The following is a 26543-nucleotide window of genomic DNA, read 5'->3' on the forward strand; positions in this document are numbered from 1 at the left end:
TGCAGTAACAGAAGACATACGTGCTAGGTGTTGAATATAATTTGGAAACCAAGCCACAGATGAGAGGTCTTACTTGATTTGGTTTATTTTTGCTAATCAGAAAGTCAGTAGATGTAAACTACAGATGCATCATAGGGATATTCAGTCAGGTGATGCAACATGTATCTATTAATCATTGTAATTATGAAAAAAACAATTAGATACAAGCATGATAATGACTCTCTTCCTAGCTTAAAATATGTTATCACTAAATTTGAAAATGGCACACTAATAAATAGGGCTTCTAAAAGAGGTGTGTTGGTAAAACCTTGTTTTATCTACTTGTTTTTCACTGTAATATCAATATATTGAAAACATTTGCACGGGGCCAAGTAATTGTGAGAGAATAAAACAGCATATGAGGTTATAATTACTATGTTAGGTAAAACAGAGCATTATCAGTCTTCATTGTTGTTGTTTTTTTTTTCCCTTCCAATTACTTGATAGTCCAGGAAACTTTTCACAGCTGAGCCATTGTGTTTTCTTCAGAAGTTAGAAATAAGATTGGCAGATTGATGTCCGTATTCAGCCATGCAGCAAAGTACTGGAAGAACTGCCCTATTTCATCCTACTCTTCTGTGAGTTTCTATTATTTACCATGTAAGAACAACTTCTTTGTAATGTCTCCCTTGTAGAAAAATGACGTGTTTATCTTCAGTGCCAGCCCTTGATTTCCAGTGCATGTTCAAAATAGTTAATGGGTAAAGGAATGCTGGCTGGTTTTATGCTAAGAAAAAAAGCCTCCACAAGTTCACAGTTAGTAAAGTACACTTTTTTTTTTTTTTTTTTGGCCAGATGGTCTGCTGGTTTCTCAAGTCTTCTTATGTAACACGAGGGAACATTTTGTTGTTTGAATTGTTATAACTGCCTATTTTCTGTGTTCAAAGGAATAGATTCCCTTACATCTGGGGTATTTTTAACTGGATAATGTAACTCAGAGTGATAATATATAAAAACAGACTTCTGTGTTGGTTGTTTGAAAGAAAGTTGTTTATTCATTAGAAATACTAGAAATGTAATAATTTGATTTGGTAGTTAGTTTTTCATCTGAATATTAAGTTCCGAGTAGAAAAGAAAATAGCACTAAGTTTAATTGCATGCTTTGAACAAGGTTTAATAACCTATACAGTTTCTTCAATATCCCTCAGTAGTGTATGCTATTATTGTCCTTAGAACCCCTGATGTCCTTGTTTTAATGGTTCAAAGCATGTGAAAAATATTTGTCTGGAAGAATATAACAACTGGGATTTTTTACTTGTACATGATAACACACTAAATTCTATCACTTTTAATTAAATTGATTAATTATAATTTAATAATTTAACTATCTATAAAAATATATAGCCATAATTCACTGCTGCAGATCTGAATACAAAGATTGCTGGGGCAATGCTTTCAGGGCCAAAACTTCAGCTGGACTGTTGTGTCTTTTGAAGGAATTATGCAGATCCTTCCTATTTGAGGGTCTAGCTTTTGGCTGTCATCTTATGAAGTCACTGCTTTCCATGGACTTCCTGGCATTCGCCTTAATCAAGAGTTGGTGAGGGATAAAAGCCCCTGGCTGATCTCATATCTGCACTTCTTGCATAACCATTGTAGTAAGTATCATCTTTGATCTTACACTGTGAAATGGTTTAATTTATAGTGATTAAAAAGGTGCAAAAATATGTCAACCTTCACATACCTTTGGAAGATCACAGAATCATATAATGGCTTAGATTGGAAAGGACCTTACAGGCCCCCCCAGCCCCAACCCCTGCCATGTGCAGGGCTGCCCCCCACCAGCTCAGCTGCCCAGGGCCCCATCCAGCCTGGCCTCGAGCGCCTCCAGGGATGGGGCACCACAGCTTCTCTGGGCAGCTGTGCCAGCGCCTCACCAACCTCTGGGTACAGCATTTCCTCCTAACATCTAACTTAAATTGCCCCCTTTTTAATTTAAAATCATTTCCCCCTGTCCTATTACTAGCAGACTGTGTAAAAACTTGTAAGCTCCCTTCAAGTACTGGGAGGCTGCAATCAGGCCTGCCCAGAGCCTTCTCTTCTCCAAGCTACACAAGCCCAGCTCCCTCAGCCTTTCTTCACAGGAAATGTTCTCCAGCCCTCTCATCATCTCCAAGGCCACCTCTGGACCTGCTTCAGCAGCTCCACATCCTTACTGTACTGGGATGCAGTACTCCAGATGGGGCCTCACAAGGACAGAGTAGAGGGGAGCAATAGCTCAGGTTGGGTAAAACCCAGCATCCTGGCCGAGAAGCAAGGATGTGTAAGCAGTGTGCTTACATGTATTTCTGAAGCTGTAGTTTGATTTTTATGGTGTACATATGTATGGGAAGAATGGCCTGAACCTCTGATTGATCACCTGAGGCGAGCAATGAGTCAGCCCTGGGAGCACAGGTGAAGGCAATTCAGCTGTGCTGCTGGAAGGAGTGGAGCCTGGCTGCACCTCTCCTGGTCCCATTTAAGAGCTGACTACCAGTGGGGAAGGATCTTTTTCTGGAGATCCCTTCTTTGGAGTTTTACAGCAAGCCCAGGTAAGCGAAAGCACTCTTATCTATTCTTTCTTTGGTGTATGTAATAATCTGCTTAGCCAAACTCTCTTGTGTTTCGTAATTATAATGTCTGTGTATTCATTGATTATACAGTATAACTAAGGTTTTCTAGCATGTGTTCACTGCAGTTGGGAATTATCTAGGGCAGACACGAAAACCTGGCAAACTGTAGTATTGTGGAGTAAAGAGAAATCCTGCAGTAGAACAACTTGCAAGCAGAGGCATCTAAGCAGAGAACTAATTGCTTAATAGTATTTTTTTATCGTTTGTTTTCTTGAGAGCAAGAAGGCAAAATGGAAGTCAAGAAGTAAGAATGGACATCATGAAAACATCAGTAAGAATTTCTGTTCTAAAAGTAAGCTAGAGAAGGAGTCTGTAAATACTTACAATGCCACATTAATCATAAATTGTTTTTCTTGAGTTCCTATATTCAAGTTTATTTAAATAAGAGGTTGACATAATCTCTATTTATGCTTGTGTGTGCATAGCAGTATATTTGGAGATGCTCAGGTAGTAGAAAATGGTGGGCCAGTAACTCGGTCGCTCTGTTATAGCAAGAAAGGGATGTTTTAAATTCTTAATTTATTAAATATTTAATTTAATATTATTATATACATATATATATATAATATGTATATATATTAATACTTTATTTAAAAATTTAAGTAAAATTTATATATTATAGAAATAGTTGCTAGTCAAAAATGGATTTTTTTGGTTCCCAGTCCTTAACAATACATTTCTCTGGTCTTGAGTCAACAGATGGGTCGTTCATCACAAGATGAAGAAAATCCAGCAGAACTGTGTGGAGCACTGAGGGCATAGCAAAATAATGGATCGTCAGTACCAGATGGATGTATGTATTTCTTAAAATTCCCATGTTTTTATGTAGCAATATAGATGGCTCTACTTATCTTGTCCTTAGTGGACTTCAAATACTTTGATTCCAGCCTGTTGTGACTTCCTTGTCAGTACCAACTGGGGTACAAATCATCTCACTTGACATCAAACCTGTAACCGTTAGGTGTGAAGTTAAGCTGGCTGAAGATCAGATTTGGCTGCTATGGATGTTCTAAGTGCATCTACAGAGGAAGCTTAATCTTTCCCATCTCAGAGGCTGTCTTGAAAGGGTATGGATTGCTATCCTTAATCACTCTCTTTGCTGAATATATAGGGACTGTAAATACTAACTTAAGATAGTATGTCTAATTTTTGCATGGCTGATTCTAGAGAACAGAAATTCTATTTTAAGGAGGCACACAAATCCTTCCATGCGGTACTGTTCTTTCTGGGATGTGGTGTCTTATGTACTTTGAGGAAGATAACAATTTAACTGCTCTGTCCTGTACTCCTGGTGTATTTGTTTGGTGCTGGGGGTGTACTGGTCCATTGGGATCCTGGTATGAAAGGCACTCAGAGTCTGTAAGGTACCATTTGACCTGCTGTTTATTAGATCGAATGCTATAAGGACAGAATAATAAATAACTGATGTCCCTTTAGATGCTAAGAACCCCAAGTTACGCAGCACCAAAGAAGCATCTGATCCCTGCACAACACTATGCAGACCCTTTATTTGAAGGGGTACTCCCATTTGGATAATTTCCCAACATGCCAGCTTTTTGCTGTACTTGTAGACAAAGGCAGGATAACCCAAGTGGCAGAATCACTGGTACTAAATGGGAGCTGGAGTTTTTGTGAAGGAAACTTAAAACTTGATTGCAGTACTGAATCAACAGGTGAGAATGATGCCTAGAGCAGAGATCCACGGCAGTTCTAGCCGTTTGGTTATGTTCACTTGTAGCCTTTAGTGTCAGGAAAGGAGTTGAGCACTGAGCTGTGTATGCTCTGTTTTGCTGAGAGTTGCAGCGTGACTTATTGAGTCAAACTGCCATCTCTTCCTGGAAGGCAGGTTCCATTTAAGACACTTTTGTGGCTCACACTCCAGATTATGCAGATGCACGTTTCAAGGTTGTGAATGACTGGCTCTGGGTCTTCTGAAATGCTCCTTTCCTACCTATCTACTTCAACAAGTAAATAGTTTTGTGTCAAGTTAAAGATCAGAGGGCATTATTCTACCTGATCGTATTTGTGGCTTGGAGACAATCATTATGGCAGATTTCCTGCTCTGAAGAGTACTGCTATGGCATTTAGCTAAGAAACAGAAATTCTGTTTGAAAAGATAGACCTCTTCTGTTACTGAGGCTTACTGTGTGGAAGTGCTTTTTTGGGAGAGCAATTTGAAGGAAATTGTCCTGAGAGCTTGAGACATTTCTAACTGTAGCTGTTTAGATCTGTTTCCAACCACCACAGACAGAGCTGACAAGAAAGCTGCCCCAGCTCCTCTGTAGAGGTCTGATGTGACTGATGATGGGGCAAGGCCAGGGCCTCCTTCTGTTACCTGTCCTCCTGTCAAGGAAGAAGCATTGCTGCACTTGTATTTTCCAGAAGAGGTGACAGGCCTTGGCAGTGTGACATCTGCGATGCTAGCAAGGAAGTCAGGCTGGTCCTATGTAAAAGTGAGAAGAATCATCTGGATAAAAAATCATCTGGTAAATATTGCCTTCATAACCTGGGGCTCCCTTATTGCATCCGTGTGCAGAGGGACTGGGCTTTTTCTTGGTGATGGACTGACAGATTAATGAAGAAGATTCAGTGTGGATCAGATAGATAGAATTGGAGCTGAAGGTCTCAGCAGCAGTATGAGATGCCTAAACAGTGTCATCCTATGAACTCAGAAGGCTCAGGGTGCATTACAGTCATACATGAATTCATGGAGTTCAGTAAAAGACTCATGGTAGGAGTTGCATGGTCAAGGCATCTGGCTTTTGATCTGAAATATGCTGCATTTAACACACGACTCAAACTGATGGTGTGGGGCCAGAGCAATGGAAATCTGTGTCTTAATATGCAATTAAGTCATATTATGGGCCTTGCAGACAAATTTAATGTCAGATTATTATTATTTGGAAGAGAATATCAGTGTACAGCATGGCAAACGCAGATGAATGAAAGGATTTTCATTTGTAATTGGCTTAAGCTAATTTCTTTTCTATTAGGATCTCCTCTACCAAGATTTAATAGCAATCAGAGGGCTGAGGAGGCTTCCCGTGCTCTTCAGTTGCAGTAGCATGTGCAGTGTCAATTTACTGGATGTGTAGGTGAAGTCTGTGCCCTTTATCTCAAATCCCTGGGCACTGCCTGCCTTTTAACTACATTTCTGGCTTTTCATCTGATGTTCCTACCCTTGTTTACAGATTCTTGATTTTTACCTTGGTAATCCAGTTTGGCTTGAAACTTTATTCTGGACGATGAGCTTTAATCTCTTACTAAGTTAACAAGAAAGCAGGCATGGTTTTAGGTTTGCTCAAAGAAAGCTTAGCAGTGATTATGTGGGGACGTCTTAGAAGTCAAAGGTCTAGTTTCATTTGATTCTGTTTTCTGTATTGTTTACCATCTCTGTCTTAATGTTTGGTGGCATAGCTGACTTCATCTCCCCAGCGTCACCGATTCATTCGTAAGTTTGTTGCTTGGATGAACCTCAGCTGTATTCACTCCTCTCTGTGCCTTATTCTCAGATTTGGTCGTTTCCTTTTTTTTTTTTTTTTTTTTTCCCAGGCATTTATTGAAGTGCAACCTTTTCCATGTAGTCCTCTTTTTCCTTTGGTGTCCTCCTCTTCATCCTGAGCTGATGAGATTTATTGCCACCCTGCTTCAGTCTGATCAGGCAGTCAAGAATTTTCTTGCTGTTGATGGAATTGTTAAAACTTTCCCAACTGTGCTTTTTAAGAGTTTCCAGTCTCTTGAGTTTACTGTGGCAAGATCAAGGTTCTCAGAATTCTTGTATGCCTATTCATTATGAGTAAAAACAATGTTTTTCATCTGTCAACTGAAGACATGCTCAGAGTGCTAAGTAAACGTGCTACAACAAACAGCAAGAAGGCTAAGCCTTTAAAATCCCCTTCATTTGCTGTGATTTGTGACTGCTGTCTTTCATTTTTTGAGTTTTGTAGGACTTGTATCTAACCCGCTTACCCTGTGGCATTCATTCAGATGTTGTGCAGGTCAGAGCAGAAGTCTGCATTTGTGCGTTTGAGATTTGCTGTAGTTTGAGTCTAGCTTTAATATACTGATTCACTGGATGAAGGACTGATTCAGCCTTGATGTGACTGTTAAACTGCAGTAGGTAGAGACCTTGACTACAGCTTGCCCAGCCTTGAACTTGGCCGTCATGATCACTTGGGCACTCCTCCTGGAAAGCTGCTGAGTATAAACTTAGCCTGAGAAGATGAATCTGTTAAATTATCTAACTTTTAACAGGTGGACTTGCTTGAACACAGAACTCTCTGTTATTCTATGGAAAATGCCTTTCAGAATTGAGGAAGAATGTATGAAAAGGAAAAATATGCAAAATTGGCATTTTCTTTGGCTATGGGATACTCAGAACAACTTAACAGCTACGGTTGGCATGTAAGTAATGTGAGATGAGATGAAGCTTCTTTTTGAATCTGAAGTTTTCAAAACTTCAGAGATGACGTAGATGCTATTGCAAAATAGCATAGTGGTTACAAGTGATGTGCTTTTGTACCCATATAACAAGCAGAAAAGATTGTGTATTATTTAGAATAATTCAAATAGAATTAGAAAAAATCCTTTATGTAAGCAAGAATGAATTTGGTATTCCAAGCACTGTCATTCATTATGGAAACTTGTCAGTGCTCATGTATCATAGATATCTACTTAAAATACATGCACTTAGGTACAAGACCTAATATTTGTAAAGTAATGAAGATCATTTAGTTCAGAAGAAAAAAAGAATAACCTTAATAAAATAACCCCACAATTATCAACTGTTAGGATTCTAATAGGCTTTTGTAACAAGTCTTTGTCTCAGATACTAAAAATACCTTTGGAAAAGACAGATGGGGAGCTTTCTGACTGGTTTTGTGAGAACAGCCAAAATGTGCTCTGAAAAGGAATTTCCTCCTGTATGACCTGATGCACTGATGTGTGTCCAAGCTGCAGCTCATTTCACAAGTGTTCCTGAGCTTGTTAATGGGGCATTGAGAGAGCTTTTCCTTATCTGAAGCTGCTCATTAATGATACGAAGGCTCTAAAAAATCTTAATTGGTTTCAAATACCTATATACTGAACAAACTGAATTACGTGAATTTGATTTCTTTCTTTGGAGATAATTTGATAGGAAAATCTTCAAGTTAGCTAAAATGATCCCATTCAGCCCTGCTAGTATAGGTATTGCTATCCACATTTCTTAAATGATCACAGATTTCTGTAAATTGCATAGTTAGTCAGGATAAGACAGCTGTTAAGTTCCCCAGACTGGCTCATATTGCATTGTATACATCACTTTTTTTGAAACATTGCATATACCTCTGCTGACAGCACTTTCATATCTTCAAGATTAACCTTCTATTGAGTACAGTGATACCATGGTTTTCATACTGCTTTACCCCAGCCTATGCACATCTGATTGCTGTTGTGGGTTCTTCCTTGTATGGGTTTGATTTCACACATCTTGACAGTATTGACCTGTATTAAATTGTATAAAACCTTTTGCTTGGAGAGTAATAAATGACTTTACCCCGGAAAGAACAGAAATATTCCTTCCCTCCTTCTTTCCTCCCTCACTTACTGCTTTGGCTTATTACTGGAAATGCAAAACTCCTAGAGATCTTATTTCAAGTGTTTCAAATATTCTCTACAGTACTTGTCATTAATTTCTGTTATTGCTTTTTTGCCCACATTCTATTTATTATATGGAGCTGGCCTCAGTATGAACCTTGAGAGGTTACCATCCAGGAGCATTAAAGAGATTTAAATCCCTTAATGTTCAATGCATTAAAAACTATTTTATGATATGGCAATTAAAAATGACATGCTGTGGAGAGTAAGAGGATCCCACAGAGTATGTTACAGGTATGGCTCAGCAGAAAATGAGCAGTATGTCCAACTTCTCCCCTTGGCCTCTTCTTACCTCATAAAAACTTTCAAAACATAAAGGAAACAATACAGATCTCTACTGGGTTGAAGGATGATGTTTTGTTGCAGGATGGAAAGTTGCAAGTTATTAGAAAGAAATGACCGTTGAAAGTGGTCAATTTATGGTGCAGGAAATCTAATTTCTGGAGCTGTGTGTGCATGTATGTTCTCACTTCATCACTGTTTCCAGATGATGGGGCTACAAACTCAGGCAGTAACCATCATCAGTCATCGTTAGTCTCAAAGTTCAGATCTTCTTTCTGACTTTTTAGAGATCATTTGAGATGTTTGTAGCAATGGTCATGGCATTCTCTTTTTGGCTGCAGCTCTGACTAAATGGAATAGAATTATGGAGGAAAACGTAGAAGCTGATATTCCCTGGGCAAACCTGCATGCCAAATGTACCTTTCGCAGAAAAAGATGTAATGTTTTAGAGCTCAGGAGAGCTGTAGCCATACGCTGCAGGCATATTTGATGAGCTTGCATTCCTCTTCTGTTGAATCAAAAATCTGGGCTAAGCAGGAACTTTGTAGGGAAAAGAAGATAGAACGTGTTCCTTTCCAGGCTCGCTTGGGAAATGTCAGGTCTTTCTAAAGGCACCATTCAGCCACCGGCCTTTTTTGCCAAAAAGATAACAAGACAGCCAGCACTGCAGTACTGAGTATTCTCCATGTATTTACTCATAGCCTGAAATAGACTATGGCAGTTGTCTTTAAGATCATCAGTATACAGTTAAGAAGTGAGCAGCTGACAAAGGTAGGGGCATACCAATGAGTCTTTCCATTTTGAAAGATTTTCATGTAGACCTTAACTCTAAGTATTAAAGATTGATCACAGTCACAAATCCCATCTTTCATCCCAAACCTATTAAGCTATTGCAAATTGACCTTACCTGAGCCCTGTTCTTTTTTCTTTTTTTAACTTAACTGCTTATTATGTATTCATTTTATGTATCTCTTATTTTTGCCTTGCCTCGAGCTGGCAGTCACTTTAAGAAAGCCATCTAAAAAACTCTCTATATCTCTATTTAGTATGTAAGTAAATCTTGGTGTGAATTGTAGGGTATGTGTATCTTTGGTTCATCTCCTGTACTGCATAATGTGGCAGTATGGCTTTACTCTTTCCAAAGCAGTATGCCTTCTCAGAAAGCACTTCACTGACAGCTGAAGCTGTTCCTGTGGTTTTGAAATGTCAGGGGGATAAGAAATGCCATGTGGCAGCAGCAGCTGTGCTGGCTGCATCTCCTCTGTTGTCTGGGGGAACATCTGATAAGGTGCCCATCTTGCACCTTATCTGTGGCTCCAGTGGAATGTGTAGCAAGGCAGAAGCAAAAGACTTGAGCTTTGCAGCTGTGAAGAAAACCTACAAAATAAGACAGTTACTCACAGCTTGAGATAAAAGTGACAGATGTGAATAATGAAGAAGTCTGTGTAATATCTAACCTTCTTCCTCATCTTCCTCAAAGCAGAGATTCTGAAGCAGCCTGTCTGACAGTGACATTGATCTCGTATTATCACACATCTGTAACAATGACAGCCTTTGCTTACTGCTTACAGGGAGACCTCTGGGGTAAATGCACACACAAGTGTACAAGGAGAGTTAGCAGTTGTCACTCTTCCCAAATGCACTGTGACATGGGATGTGTTCAAGGTAACAGACTTGCTGGAGGGGCAGATTTCCTTGCAGCTTTATAGGAAACCTGAGAGCTCAGTGCAGAACTCTGTGATAAAACACCTTTAGTAAAATCTATTTGAGAGGTGAATCCTCCTGGTTTCCATGAAGTTTGGGACTCCCTAATAATGAAATTAAAATTTGCATGATTGGAAATTATATGTTTGGTTCTTTTGATCCCACTGGACTTTAGTTTTAATATTTACCTTCCTGCCTATTGGGGTACTTGAGTAATTTTAATCTGCCACAATATTATGCAGCTCCTCTCTTTAACAGAGTGGGGTAGGCTGTTACCAACTTGGCTGAGGGAGCTGGCATTGTTCAATCTGCTGGAGAGGAAGCTCAGGAGAGACGTTATAGCTCTCTCTACCTACCTGAAGGGAAGTTTTAGCCAGCTGGTCTCTGCCTCTTCTCCCATGTAACTAGTGACACGACTAGAGGAAATGGCCTCGAGTTGCACCAGGGGAGCTTCAGGTTGGACTTTAGGAAATAGTACCTCTCTGAAAGAGTGGGCAGGCACTGGAATGGGCTGCCCAGGGAGGTGGTGGAGTCACCGACCCAGGAGGCATTCAGGGAACGTTCAGATGTTGTGTTGAGGGACGTGGTTTAGTGAGAAATATTGGTGATGATCTTGCAGGTCTTTTCCAACCTCGGTGATTCTATGATAGCAGGAGAAATAGTTATTGCATATCCTTTTTTTTCTATTCCACCTCACTTTGTATTTGGGCTGCTGCTTGGGATCTGCTCAGGATCACAGATTATCTTAGATACTTTTGATCTATAAAGATGAAAATAAGAATGAAGATGGGGTGGATTTTAATATTAGCTTTTGGGTGAATACCAAGGGTGTAGAAAGGGATTAGAAATATTTTGATGGAGAGAGATAAAAAAAGATCTAGTGGAGATTGTAGAGATTGAATTGTCTTTCCTTCTTCATGTATCAAATTTGTTAATAGAGAAAGTGCTCTTTAAGCTCAAGCGAAGGTGACAAATTTTAATTAAATCATGTCTACGGATTTTTTTTCTGTTCTTATAAAATCATCTAAAAATGTTGTAAAGAAGACTGCAACATTTCAGAGGAGGAGTGAGATTCAATTTCCAGTTAATTGCTTTCCTGAACATAGGTGTCCTCATGTCGGTGTGCACATGGAGCTAGGAACTTGGCTCAGTTCCCCACATGCAGGCACTGATGAAAGTTGAGGTGCTCTGGGGTGTTCCTTGTTTCCTGCTGCTGGCCCAGACGAGTCTGGGTGTCTCTGAAGCTGCCTGTCACGTTCAGCAGTCCTGTATGTGCTGAACTGCAGCACAGTTCTGTGCACTCTTAAGGCCATGCTGTTGGATAAGGTGATGAGAGCACTTGACCAGTATAGGGCAGTGCAGGAACACAGGATTCAGTATTGTCTTGAGACTTTGGAGAGGAGAAATAAGATTCAGCTACAAACAGGCCCAGAATGGGAATGGGTCTTCCATCCCAGACAGATCCTGCTGATGAACTGCTCAGCATAGAATTGTCTCCTGCTCCCCAGTGAGGAAACATCAACAAGAGCAAAGCTGAAAGCCTCATGATCAGGGACTTTGCCTGAAAGAGAGTTAAATGTGGCTCTAATTCTTAGTCTGAAAACCATATCAACAATTTATTCAATTACTGTTTATAGTAGAAGTAGCTACACAGGCTTACAATCCATACAGGCTCCAAGAATGCCTTCTATTTATGTGCATTTTTTGTTCGTTTGTTTTCCCCTTGATCTCCAGATGGGTTCTTCATTTGTTCACATGAGGAAAAAAATGATCAGGAGTAGAGAGGTGTGAATTGAGTGTGTGTATATACTTTTACATCTGTTCCTTGTGCTTCGCATGCTCTATAGGAAGTAGAGTGACCTGGATGCAAACTCCATAAGGCTGTGGGGGAAACTTAAATATATTCCTACTCCCTGGACGGCAGTTAAGTATTTGTTATCTTACAGAAGGAGGCTGTGTATGAACTGAGATGCCTGTCAATTTCTAATGACATTTCTGTAAGTCTTGTGGTGAAAGTGGTGAAGACAGATGAAAGGCAAGTAGGTTGGTTTATTAAATGATCATTCTTCACACTGAATAGCAATTTGATGCACTCTGAATCCAAGTATTAGAGCCTCTTGTTGTTTTGTAACTTGATCACAGCACAGTAACTCCTAAGCTAATTTCTTAAAGGCTCATTTGTAGTCTCAGATGATTATCCTGCGACAGTGAAATGTTTGGGATGGAAAACAGCAGCAAATGTAGATCACTGATTTATTTTATTGCAGCCATTATGTCTACCCTTGGAGGCCTTAGAAGCAAATTCTGTTTTCCATGTATTGAAGCTAGGGTAAACCTTTGCTCCAACAGTACTAAATGTAACTATCTGAAATGTTTTGTAGTGTATCAGTAGTTAAGAGTGAGCACCCTATTCAGAGTCACTGAAGTCCAAGACTTGCAGGTAGCTGTCAGAGCTGAAGACAAGTGGCTCTGTGGGCATGTTGCATAGCCACGGTCCCGCATGCATCCCTACTGGTGGACAGGCTGTCGAAGTGCCCTGTGGTTCCCTTTCAGCCTCTGCACTTTCCTTCTCAGGGAATCAGAGTAAGAGATCAAAGGCAGAGAGAAGGTGCACAGTGTTTTGCCCACCTGTATTTTCTGGAGAAGTGCCTTCAGATGTCTTGGCACAAGTTTTTCCCTAATGATTTCGTAGGGCTTTGCACATGGCTGCAGACTAGCACTGTCTGAACACACAACATAAAGGTAGTGTAGATGCCCTGCTCACAAAGAAGCAAAATTGTTTCTGACAGATTCTTGGAGATACCAGGCAAAGCATTCACAGGTAGACCAGTAATCACAGCAAGAAAAATTGTGCTCCCCCAGCTGGTGAAGGGGCTCTATGGCCACACAGCACTCCTTCCCAGGAAGCAGCCTAGCTCCAAGAGATCCTCTCTTGTTGTGGTCTTATGATTTTTGGTCAGTATTCGACATCATAACATCACACTGTACTGGGAGTTAAAGGGTTAGTACTGCAGTTCAGTGGCTTGTCAGCATTTCTGGTTTCCTGGTCTCAGAAGGAAAGAGTGAGCTACAACTCCCAGAAGACTTCATTGTTCCATTTCCATTTGAACAAAAAGATAAAACTGGCGGAGTCTCAAGACTGCCTCTCTTTGCTCTCTGTGCTCCTGGCTATCCCTCCTATAGCATTAGAGTAAGGAATGCAGTTTTGTAAACTCTCTCCTGTTTTATTTGAGTTATTTACTCCAAATCCCATCGTATTCTATTATCTCACATTCTGCCACTGTATTTTGTAAATGAAGTTTTTCCCTTAGTTCATTGCTGCTGGTTTTCTTGCCTCTTCCCCCACCCTTTTGTCTTCCCAGTCCATAGATCCCTTAGCTCCTTCCCACCAAACCTGGCCAAACTACGACAACTTCCTTCAGTGACTGGCCCTTACATGAGCCCAGGCTAACAGAAGGGGACTTATTTTCTGGAGAACATTTTTGTCCTTTTGTTTTTCTTCTAAGACTGTGCAAGCTTTGGGTAGCAATGTCATGGTAGGGAAAGGAGAACGTGTGGACTTAGCAACAGGTAGGACATACTGCCACCTGCAGAGCCTGAGTTGACTTCAGACAGAGCACAGAGGGCACCTGAAGAATGGGGGATAGGGCATAATGGATATACCTCATCTTACTAAAGGATCATTAGATGAGGTAACTGGAGGTAAAAGGTAAAGAAGTTTACACTAGACAGCAGGGATTTATCTGAGCATCAGCTTAGTAAGGGCTGTGCAGAATATCTCATCGTGCCAACCTAGCTTCTCCCCATCTCCCTTTTGAGCACTGCACAGACTTTTTGACGTGCTGTACTTTCTGATGTGGTGGGACTCAATAGTCAGGAACCAGTGGAGATAGACCATACCCTCTCAGCCCACCTGGAGGGTTTGGTTTGGAAATGTCTTGGGCTGATGCAAGCGAACAAATCAGGAAATAATTTTTGCTGTATCTTCAGTTAGTGAGCAGGTGTAGCTTGTGAGCTCTCAGGGACAAATCAGAGAGTATTCAGGAAAAGCAGCATTACCTTTAGCGTGAGGGTGGAACCACTGATGTGATGAAGTTCTGAAGTGTGGTCTAAACTACTTAAACTCCAGATTGAATGAATATAGCTTCACATGAAAAATGAAGCTGTGTAAATGCTTACAACACGACCGTCTTGAAAAATACAGCTTCCTAGGTGTTAGATTCTTATATCCGATTAGGGAAAGAAGTTGTGTGATTCCTAATGATTTCATCTGGGAGCACCCAAAGGTACAAGAAGAGTAATTTCAGAGAATTTCAATTGGAATCACAGATTCTGGAAGGGCACCTTTGGAGATGTTCTAGTCCACTGCTTGCTCAGGCAGGGTGTTGCTCGCAGACGTGTCCAATTGGGCTTGAGCATCTCCAGAAATTCCATCACCTCTCTGGGCAATCTGTTCCAGTGTTTGACTTCTCCTGGAGTAAAACTGTTGTTTTTTTGTTTTGTTTTTCCTATTTATACAGACTTTCACAGGTGTTCACTTTGTGTTCATCACTTGTTATCCTGTCACTGGGCAGAATCTGGCTCCCTCTTCTTCATTCCTTCCTATCAAGAATTTATATCATCAACAAGATCCCCCTACGCCTCTTCTTTTCCAGGCTGAACAGTCTCAGTTCTTTCAGCTTCTCTTCATGTCACATTATCCTCTTCCTTTGTTATTTTTGTGCCCCTTCACTGCACCTGCTGCAGTAGCTTCCTGTCTCATACCAGTAAGCCCAGAGCTCCAGATGTATCGCACCAGAACTGAGTACAGGAGAGGGAATTCCTCTGCTGACCTGCTGTCAATGCCTTGCCTAACGTGACTCTGGAGGTTGCTGACCTCCTCTGCTGTGAAGGCACAGTGTTGGCTTGTGGTCAGCTTTTTGTCCTGCAGAACCCAGATTCCTCTCTGTAGTGCTTCTCCTCATCCTGTCATTATGTACTGGGGAGTCATTCCTTGACAGACACAGGACTTTGCATTTCTTCTTGTTGAATATCACATGATTCTTTTCAGCCTAATACTGCAGCCAATCCAGCTCCCTTTGAATGGCAGCACACTCAACTAGTGCCTCAGCAGCAATATTGTACCATCTACAAACTTGATGAGAGTGCACTTTGTCCAGACGTTCAGGTCATTAATGAAGATAGACAATGTTGGCCCTGATGTTGTCCCCTGGCATACTTGTTGTGGTTTCAAGATTTCTGCTATTGGTATTCCACATCATAGCATCAGGTAATGCACGGGGAGTTAAAGAGTTAAGGCTTCAGTTCCATGGACTGTTGATAGTTCCAGGTACATTTCACAGAAGAGAAAGAATGAACTGTATCTCCCAGAATACTTCACTGTTCCATTTCCATTTTCTGTTTAAAGGGAAAGAGAAAACTGGGAGTCATGAGACTTCTTTTTCTGCTTGGCTCTGCAGTGTATGCTCCCTAGCTGTCTCACCTTCAACATTAGAGTAAGGCCTTTGGTTTTGGACAATCTCTTGTTTAGTTTATTAGCTACAATTCCAATTGTATTGTGTTCTATTGCATTCTCTCACATTGTGCTCTAATACTTAGTGAATTAATTTTCTCCCTTAGCTTGTTGCTGCTGTTTTGTTTTTAGACCCATCACAGGGTCCCCCTGTGCCATTTAGTCAGGGAACCAGGTCAAACCAGGCCAGAACTGTGACAATGCTGTATCTGAATAACTGGGTAAAAGGCACGAGGTGCACTGAGTAGGACTTCTGCTCCACCATACGTTTTTGTTGAGTTTGTAATATAGAGCTGGTTGTATGGAAGTGGAGCTTAATTGTAACTTTCCTAAAATCAGAATGCTGTAATGTTGTAATTCCAAAGATGTTCACTATATGTTTCCCATTTACGAGTATTTATAGCTGACCTACTGTTACTGAATCCTTGCTAATTTTGTATTTACTTTTATTCTTTGAGAGACATAACTGTGAGGTGAGAAGATGAAAAATTCATTGTACTCTGCAGAGAAGAAAGACAATTTTCTTTGTATGAATGGCAGAACAGCCCCATGGCAAGACTTGTAGGGTGAGTTAATACCTTTTTCTGGAGTAACTGAAAAAAATAGAGAAGACATGAAAGCTGCTTGCAGTTCTGAAATGGGGGATGTATGGAGAATAATTAGTATTGACCTCCAAAGGTAAATCCAGACTGAGAACAGTTGTAATGACTGCAACTGCACAATGTTGCTCAGTTAAGGAAAAATTAAATGTAACGCAGTGGAGAAGAGGAGAAAGAAATGAAGAGTTTAGTGTTCAGATCACATACACGGAGCCAAAAATTTCCATATATCACGTGTGAGATGCCTCTGCTAAGTGAAAAAGCATCATTGATTTTTACCCCTACAGACTAAAGCACCATGAATTTCTACCAAACGCTGTGAGTATGCTTGCTTCATCACATTTTTTCCACTCTGTGTGAAGACTAGTGGGGTAAGAATCCTCCACAAGGGAAACACTGGGGCAGAAGTACTAAGAGAATCTGCTGGGAAAAGGTGAAAAGGAGTTGGGGAGTGTTGTCTGTAAGAGTGGATGTGATGATGCCCCAAATTGCAGGTGTATTTTGGATGTTGGCAGCAGTGTTTTCTTTGCGTAACTCTGCTTCATGGTATGAGTGGTGAGAGGCAGTCAGAAAGCTCACCTGGCTGTCTGCTCAACAGGGATCACACTGAACCTCTATTTCAGTAGCGAAAGAATGGTGAATATATGATGCCTGACTGTCTGCTAGCAGACACTCACATAAGTGTTTCCATGTGTTAAAGTGGGATTGTTCATGTACATGAATACATCTTTGAAGGATTCACTCTTTAGCAACGTCATCTTTTTCACTTTAGAAGATTTTAATGTGACTGTTGTACTTTCTTGAAAAGACAAACAGATATTTTACTGTAGTATTCTTTTCTTCTACATGTTTTTAGTTAAGTTTTACATAAACTGCTTTACATATGTGATTTTTTGAGACCTTTTATGCTTCTCTTACTGTATGATTGTCAATTTCTATAATGACTTTTTAATTTGTAATACATTCTGCTGTCTTTCATGGTTTTTGTCTTTTCCTTTTGCAGAAATTGCTGACCTTCACACAATCACCATTCATCCATACTCTGTTCTCATCAAAGTTAGTATAACCACAAGCTTTAGGCTTCTTTTTCGCTTTACTCTTTCTCATCTATCATATATGAGCTGCATTTAAGCTACAGCCAACAGTACCTCCTTGCAGGTCCACGCACTGGAGATAACGGAGGTCCTTGCTGTGAAGAAAGGGGAATAGAGATGCAAGGGAATGATGGAGCTGAAAAGAAGTACAGTAAGAGACTTTGGCAAACTTTTTTCACAGGACAATGATTCATCAGTTTGCTCTCTTCTATTTATGAATCATCTGGAAGTGGGCTTTGCCACAGTGTATGCTCAATGTGTGAGTTGCTTTTGAGTTAATTACTATGACTATCAGCCTTTCTATTAATTTGTAATGTGTAATAATCCAAATCACCTGTGTGATATCTTTTCCTTGGTTCAAAGATTCATTAATCCCACAAATGGCTTTCACTATAAATGTGAGTACGTTGATATAACTTTCTGTTCACAAATCTATGTTCAGAGAATAGAAGTAGTCCTATCTTAATTTTTTTTTCGGCTTACAAACTGCCATAGAGTGAGCTTTCAAATTTACATGAAAAGAACATGAACAATGTGTTGAAGGAGAATTTACAGACATACAGATATCCTTGTGCAATATTTGCCCACGTTTAAAGTGTTTGTATAAGTATCAAACATGAGGAAGAATCAGAAACTCATTAACAGAATTTCATGTACATTTAATGTAAACACTATCTACTAAAGTCTCCAATTAGGAAAGCATAACATGGTTAATGTATGTGACTCAGCTGAATCCCAGTGTTAAACGTGCTGTGATTAAGTAATGGATGGCTTTTGGGAAATGAATTGATGGTCTCAGGCTTGTTCCTGCTGGACAGTTATCACTGTCATACAAATGAAATTGTTATCCTATTGCTTTACGAGCTAAGGAGAAGGATAATGAACAGAATAGATAAGCAGCAGAACTATTCCTTGTCCTTAAAACATTTAAGTGGCATTTAATCATCTGGATGATATGGTAGTAACTTATATTGCCACTGGTCTCTCTGAAATCTTTGTGGCAAAAAATATAACTTCCAAGGTCTCTAAATCTTTCTTATCAGTGACATCTCAGATGTAAATGTTCACGCAGGTTCCTACATCAGGTTGCTTTTTACTGTCAGAATTTTACACAGAATGTTTTCTAAAAGCTTTACTACTTACTGGGAAATGAGTCCTCACGTGGAAGGAACCCAACCCTTGAAAACCAAAATGTTGGTTATAATAAAGCAAAATAACAATATGCAGTAATGCAACATTAATTAAATAACTTTTCTCGGGGAAAAAGTTCATAAGGTATTTTTCATCAGCTCACAAATGTTCAAGAGGAGTCCATTCTGTTAAAAAGAGCTCAGATACTTCCAGTACTTAAAGCTGAAGATACATGTTATGAAGTATGAAATGTCAGGAGATGCCTTAAGGTACTGTCTACTCCATCAGTGCCTAGAAAGACAGGATCAACCACAGATGTATGTCATTCTTTACCACTGTCTAACTTGTTATTGAAGCTCTCAGATGACATAGATCCTGTATGTTGAACCAACAGTACATCTCATTGTTTAATTAGCTCTGTTTATTCTTCCTCATGTCTGCTAGGATTCTTCTGTACTTCAGTTTAAGCCATGCTTTGTCTTACTGTCAATGGATTTATGTAATCCATACGTAATATGTATGTATGATGCCATGGGCTTCTCCTGCCCTATTCCCTACAAGGCTTTCTCCTCTCTATCGTGTAAGCCAGTTGTGAAGATTCTCTTTAAATCCTAATGATTAATGTTTTTCTTTTTCATCTTTATTATTTTGTCGGTCTTCAAGGAATTGAGAAAATGACAACATGGCATAGAACTGTGGCTTAAACTCTCTTCTAACAGCTGTCACTAAACCAGCCATCTGTACAGTATCTGTAAGGATTCCTAAATATTCATTTTTCTCTGTTTTTTGTTTTAGAAAAGATGATGGCTGTACCACGAGACACAACGGACCCGAGAAAAGATGAAACAAAGGTCACTCATCTCTGGGCCCTGCAAACAGTGCAAGGCAAAAAACTCTTACCATCCCGAAGGCCCGTTGTTGTGCACACCACTGATGAATCATCAAATATCCAGTGTGGAACCCTGCAGATACCAGTAAGGTGTGCCAATTAACAGGGTAATGATGTAGATTGCTCTTACTCATAATAGGCCATTAATTTTCTGGTAACTCATAATACAAATAAGACAGTAGCTATCCAAGCATCCCAGTCACCTCAATTTCACATAGTAGTTTACCTCCAATGATTTTCTTCCCAGTGGGAAACTGTCCACATGGATTATTATAAAACCATTTTTCTTGTCTTTCATATCCCCTCTGCTTCCACTCATTTGTGCAGTCTTCTTCCCAGATACTTCTACTGAGAATGTCAGTAGGAAAAATACAGCAACAATAAAGCCAATGAGACTTCTTGCTTGCCTGTGAGAAACAACAGGTGTAGAGAATCCCTCTTACTTATCCCTGAAGAATAAAACTAGGAGATTTGAAGTTGGACAAAGGGTTGCTTTCTTCAGTTCTTCAGTTCCTCTTTAAAATATATAAATATAAATATAGCATTAGTGATAGGGTACCACTTTGCCACTTAATGCTTTCTCAAAAACATGCTATTGTTGCTAAGAATCGTATCGACCCTATGGGTTTTGGATCAGCTGTATCCTTGAGAAGTCTCCTAAAGTCTCTCTGCTCTGAAGCAGACACTCATGCAAAGAATAGGAGTGCTAGAGATGGAATACCACATGTGCTTCAGAGTTTACACACTGCGTAGTGCTACAGGCAAAGAGGCATAAAGGAGGAAATATGCAGAGCAGATGTGGAAGTTTCATGTGAGATTATCTTCTCCTCTTTTACCAGACCACCACTAGATTAATTCTGATGTCTTTTGCTGACAGGTTTACAAATTATCTCATTAGTTCCTGTGAGTGTACATTCTTCCACTCAGTGAACAAATAAGCAAAGACAAAAGCAAAACCAAAAATCACAGCAGGCTGGAATTCCTACACTAAGTACAGGTCAGGCAACACAGCTATATGATGAAAGGAATTCACACAACAGAACTGAACCAAACCAAACCAAAAACATCTTGGTGAAGGCTTTTAGTTAGAGGTATCTGGTTCAGCTTGTTATTGAAGTAATATATTGATCAGCATTATTGTCACATTTTCCTGGACCCCATAGGCATTCTGCATTGCCTCTAATTGCTACTGAAATATTTCCTATTTTTCTGTAATTTTCTATGTTTCTCTAATTTTCTTTCAGAATTGTGTTCCTACTAAAAAATCCAGTTTTATACAAGCCCTGTTGTTAAGTACTATATATTAAAAATATAAGTACGTAATATAGTTAAAATTTAAAACAAAGGGTATAATTATACCCTTTTTCAAAGTGATAAAATTAACCCTTTTCATTTATAGGAATATTTGAATACTGTCTATTTATTGACTACTTACAAATCATCTTATTTCTAGATGAGCAAAACTATTTTTGGAACGTGATGTTGCATGTGTCCTTTTTAAAAGCTAGAAACTATGCAACACTTCATAAAGTCTTACAGGTCTTACAGTCCATGCTTGCAGTATTTAGTTTTGAGGCATATGGCTTTTAAAGCTCATCTCCTTAATGCCATTTGTGTGCCAAGTTTACAGCTTGGCTTCCAGACTGGGATTCTCTTCTTTGTTCTAACAACTGTGAATGCCTAAAGCCCTAGCAGATTGTCTGAAGGATTTGTTTCCAATTGCTGCTCATGTGGAAATTAGTGAGCTACTTTGACACTTGTGAAATACACGGATCACTTCTTAGAGCTTAAACATGTCTTTTTTTTTTTTTTTTTTGAGGAATTGAATTTGAATAAGGTAAAGTGGGATAAAGATTAAAAAAGACTGTGGACAGCTTAGAAAGTAGGTGGAAGGGAAATTTTCAGGACTCTACTAACAGTGCACAAATCACATAGGAATGACAGAGATCAGAGGCTCATGGAACAGAGGCTGAATAAATTACAGAAAATATCAGATATTATAAGTGAAATAAGATGCCTGTAGGTGGAAATTCCACACCTAAGTAGGTGAGCAGAGCACGAAAGCCATGCAACTGCCTGCCTCTCTTTATCCAGGTGATGCCAGTGACTATGGAGAGCAAGTGACCGTGAGATGCTACTACCTCACAGTAATCTGATTGGAAAGGGGCTTCAGGAAGTCTCTGTCCCACCGTAGGACAAGCTTTGGGGTCAGACCAAGTTGCTCAGGGCTTTGTTCATTTGAGTATCTAAAGCCATCATAGCCATATCATTTGCATAGTGATGCCAACACATGTCAGGGCAACCTGCTCCACTTTTCCAGGATAATTAAGAGGCCTTACCATGAGCAGCTCCCTTCACTAGGTGCATCCCATCAAGTTCCTTGGGCTCACATCCTATTCAAATGCATCCTAACCTGATTGTCCTCTGCTCAGGATAGGTCCTTATTTGGCTTCTGACCTTCCCTCTTTTCTCAAGAGTCAGGAATTCCTAAAGACCGGTCTTACCAGGAAAGACTGAGGTAAGAAGGGCACTGAATACCTCAGTCTTTTCAGTGTTCTGCAAAGGGTTCCTTCTTCATTCAGCGTTGAGCCCTTATTTTCCCTAGTTTTCATATTCCTGCCTGCGTACCTGTAGAAGTCTTTCCTGTTGCCTTTTATGTTCCTCACCAGATTCACCTCCAGATGGACTTTGGGTGGAATAGTGACTCTGTGTTTGTCCTCGGTCACCTCTTGCTGCTTACATTTGAGTTTAGTCAGGATATCTACACTTGATCTTTTGATCACCTGTGTCAGGATCATCAGTGCACTCCAGAAATCTGGATTGTTTCCAACAGTGCTGGACTGCATTGTCTCTTTTGCATTTATTAGGCTGTGCAAACAAGAGATTTCTTCCAGTTATCTAATAGGCTCTAATTATGTGAGGTATCCCACTGCATTCTGATGAAGTCATAGCCCTTTCACTGCATACAGGCCTCCATTTCATGCTTTTGTTCCCATGACGTGGGCATTAGTGTAGAGCACTTCAGCGAGTCAGAGATGTGCTGGTTTTCCAGAAAGAGTGTGAAAGCCTTCCCCACGTGCTGAGGAGACCTTTTCAGGAGACTGAGGCAAAACAGAAAACAGATGAATAATGTCACGGCAGGGGTTGGGGCTGGGTGGCCTCTGAGGTCTCCTGCAACCCAAACCATTCAGTGATTCTGTAATTCCAGCTCCCAGTTTCCATCATCTCTACTATTCAGGGATTTCCAGTAGTGGAAGTGTAACAGCAGAACTTCCTCCTTCTGTTTTGTGACTATAAGCTCTTGTCACATGTGCCCAGGGTTTCCAGGCTCCCTCTCCTGCAACCATGGGACTGGGAGACTGGATTTGGCAGAGCATGCAGCAAAATTCCTGTCTGTATGCCAGCATCGATGGGAACAAGGGATATAGCTGTTATAGCTGCATAAGATAAAACTAACAAGCAAAAAAACAGCAACAAAGCTATTTCTGTGCCAGATGAATGTCACATTTATTTTGTACTTTAGATGTTCATTGTGCATTCTTATTAATAAGACTTTCTTGCCTCTGAGCCCTTGCAAATCCAAAGTTGGTCAGTAGGAGATAAAAGGAAATATCAGAAAGGGATATTCTTAGGCAAGTGCTATGAGATTATAGGAATTTTTCTCACTAGGAAAACAGACCATACATTTGGTATATTACTAGTTTTTTCCCTATGTTCAAAAGTTTTTATGAAAAATAATCAAAATAAGCCTGAAGACAAACAGCAAGAAGAGTACTCTTCTTTTCCAGTGGAGATAGTTCAGCTTTTGATTTTCACTTTTCAAATACTGTTAGCCATGAGAAAGCTATGGAAAAAACAGAGTCTGATGACTACGTGCAGTGATTAATGTAATTGCCTGCAGAACTAGGCCCCAGATATGTCTCCTATTTTCATCTCGTGGGCACTGTTGGTTTAGGAAAGCTATCAGATGTGTGGGTTTCTCCTCCAGGTTTCTATTAGAACCACAAAATTATATAGGATGTAAAGGACTTCTGGAGGTCATTTAATGTCCTGTTCAAAATCAGGTACAGGCTAGATCTGGGTGCCGAAGGCTTAACCAGTCAAGCTCTGAATATCTTCAAGGATGGAGGTCTCACAACCTTTATGAAAGAACCTGTTCTGGATTTTGACTACAATGTTTGTTACAAGTTTTTTTCTAATATCCAATCATAATTCCTCTTCTTGCAAGTAGTGTCTCTTGTCCTTTGTCTTTTTCTCTATGAATCTTCAAGAAGTGATGAGTCTTGTTCTGCTAGCCTCCCATTAGCCAATTGAAGATACGGTCTGGCCCCCTTCCCATCCCAGCACTGAACAAACACAGTTCTGTCAACCTTTCCCACATGTTCTGTAGACAATGGCATAAAAAATAAAAGAAAGGGATTTGGGAAATATGCGGTAGGAGGGAGAAAGGTCATTGATGGGCTGCCCAATATTAGATCAGATATATCCTTAACATATATTAACTTGTATCCTTGACACTAAAAATGTCAATATGTGTTGAGTGCAGGTTTAATTTTTCATTTGTTAAAAGTCTGTAGGAAAGAGAAGGGCTCTTCAGCCACAGTGCAGCCCAATGGAATACAGATTTTCATGTCTCCTGGTATGTGTTCATATCTTCCAGGTTCCCACAATCACAGTGCTTTATGTATCAGTGTTGCACTGCAAGCAGATAGCTATTTTGATCTTATATTTTAAAATATTGCAAACAAATGATATTTCTGTTTTGAGTTATTCCCCCCAGAGACATCAGTCTACATATTTAAAATCTAACCTCTTTTTTTTTTTTTTTTTCCATTTCTCAATCTTCTAGATTCCTTTTCCCTCTATTTCATTAGAGACTACAATGTTTTCTATTTGAATAGAACTTGCAGCACACTACTGACTCTTTCATCAAGTTATGGAGAAGTCAATTGGGCAGTCTTTCCTGTACTCAACAAGAACATCCCTCTGCACTGTGCTGGTCTATCGTGACATCCTGCCAGCATTGCTCCTCTCTGCTTATAGCCCTTCACTGAGTCATTATTGCTCTAACCTGCCATTCCATGCAAAACAAACTGCAGTACATTTCACTCTTCAAATAAACTATTAACCTGTACTCTTAAAGTTTCCCTCTCTTCGAGCTGTGTCCTACAATATAGATTGAGAATATCAGTAGAAATGAGCTCAAAGAAGTGTAAGGAAATATTACCAAGAAGTTAGGAATTAATGTTAAAGCATTACATGTCCTCTCCAGATTGATGCAGCTATATCCCACTTAAAATGTCAGTGCATATGCAGACACCATCTTCAAAGAACTCCTACTATATGCATACACGTATATATAAAATTATGTTAATAAGATCAGCCATTTCTGTCTTTGCTCTGAATACTTTTGAGAAAGTGTAGGTGGTTTTCTGTAGTATGATGAATACCTTTTCAGATTAAGAGACTGTAAAAAGAGTAGATTCATCAAAGATGTGCCATCAAATGATATCCAGACAAAACAGTGAATGACTGCATTTCTTTGTGCATGGTTACTTCTTTTCCCTGTTTTTCAAGATACCTTGCTGTTTGTTTAAAAATCCCACGAAAAGAGTTTTTCTGTTGAACAGACAGGAACAGCCATACTGGATTGGACAGAAGATGCCTTAGGGTTAAGTCTTTATTGTCTTTTGAGATAAGCCTTAAAGCAACCTTACAGCCAGTGTGCTATGCCACATGGACTCACTCACGCTCAGCCACAGGCACATCAATCACACATCAGTCTTTCAGGGACATGCAGGCAAACTCCGAGCATGCCTCTGGGTCCTGCTCTGCTCACTCATTTAGAACAAGCTTTGGGATCTAAAGATGTGTAAAGCAGTTGGTATCCCATCTCTTATGCAGTTGGGGGTTAGATGCTTCAAAGGAAGATTCCTGGCTATACTAATGGTGAAGAATTTTGAAATCAATTAGAATCATAGAATCATTGAACTATTTAGGTTGAAGGAGACCTCTGGATGCCATCTAATCCAATCAGTTGCTCAGAGAGGGCCTGATTATATCAGTTTGCTCAGGGAGGTTTCTAATTGAGTGTTCAACAACTCCAAGGCTGGAGATCCCAAAAGCTGTCTGAACACGTTCCAGTGTTTGGCTATCCTTATAATGAAAATATTTTCCTTATGTCTAATTGGAATTTCCTGTGTTCCAAACTCTGCCCACAGCCTTTTTTCCCCCTGCTGTTCTGCACATCTATTAAGAATTTTGCTCAGCCTGGCTCCACCTGCTCTGAGTCTTCTGTTCAGGTACCAACTTGGTTGTTCCTCCTAATCTAGCGTTGTCTGCAGACTTGCTGAGAATGCATATTGTCCTGCCATTGGGGTTAATAATGAGGACATTAAACAGTATGAACTTCAGTGTCAGCCCCTGAAGGGTGCTGTAGTTTCTGGCTGCCAGCTGGACTTTGCACCGCTGATCACAACGTTTTGCTATGTTGTTTTTGCAGGGACTGAACTGAGACTGACCAGCCTTTAAGTGACCTGGATCCTTACGCCTGCAATTCCTGAAGCTGGATGAAGACCTGCTGAAATGTTCTTGCCCTGAGGCTCCTGTGGTTAACAATTATTGTATTCTTTATACGTAAGAACTTACAAACCTCATAGGTAGTGTATCTAGACTTCCATTAAATAAAAAATGCTGCAGATTTCTTGGCTCTAAGAGTAAACTGGGTTAGCAAATTCATGGGTCTGAAACTGTTCCTGTCGATTGTTGTTCCTGAATATGAGCCAGTACCAATTTTTAGATGTTCTACTTCTCACTGACACATCTTTATTAGGTTCCTTCAGAATCCCTTGCAGTCTTCTCTGACCTTGCCAAATGAAATAATTTTCAACCATCTGCAGAATTAATTGACTGACTCACTGTTCACATTTTTTTTTCTCAGTGATTGTACTCATACAAAACACATGGGGTTCTATCAGACGTTGGTCCTATCATGTTCCCTGAGATGTTTTAAACGACTATTTTTATTTAAATTTTACAAGATTA

General features: G+C 39.9%; 2 long non-coding RNA genes across 3 annotated transcripts in view; both read left to right on the top strand.

The window, feature by feature from the left end:
* LOC149912493 (uncharacterized) overlaps positions 1-26543 on the top strand; it is a 215133-nt gene that overhangs the window by 16029 nt on the left and 172561 nt on the right. The window lies entirely within an intron of this gene.
* On the top strand, positions 465-19819 carry LOC149912494 (uncharacterized). Of its 2 annotated transcripts, XR_016461415.1 has the most exons (6): positions 465-617; positions 1476-1637; positions 2868-2922; positions 3344-3444; positions 16245-16352; positions 19406-19819. It is a non-coding gene; the product is annotated as an uncharacterized LOC149912494 (long non-coding RNA). The 2 variants fall into 2 exon arrangements; XR_016461414.1 differs by lacking the exons at positions 465-617; positions 1476-1637 and having other exon boundaries at positions 2582-2922; positions 19406-19818.

The sequence above is a fragment of the Phasianus colchicus genome, chromosome Z (assembly GCF_987193195.1).
Source record: "Phasianus colchicus chromosome Z, bPhaCol1.hap1.1, whole genome shotgun sequence".
In the NCBI taxonomy this organism is placed as follows: Eukaryota; Metazoa; Chordata; class Aves; order Galliformes; family Phasianidae; genus Phasianus; species Phasianus colchicus.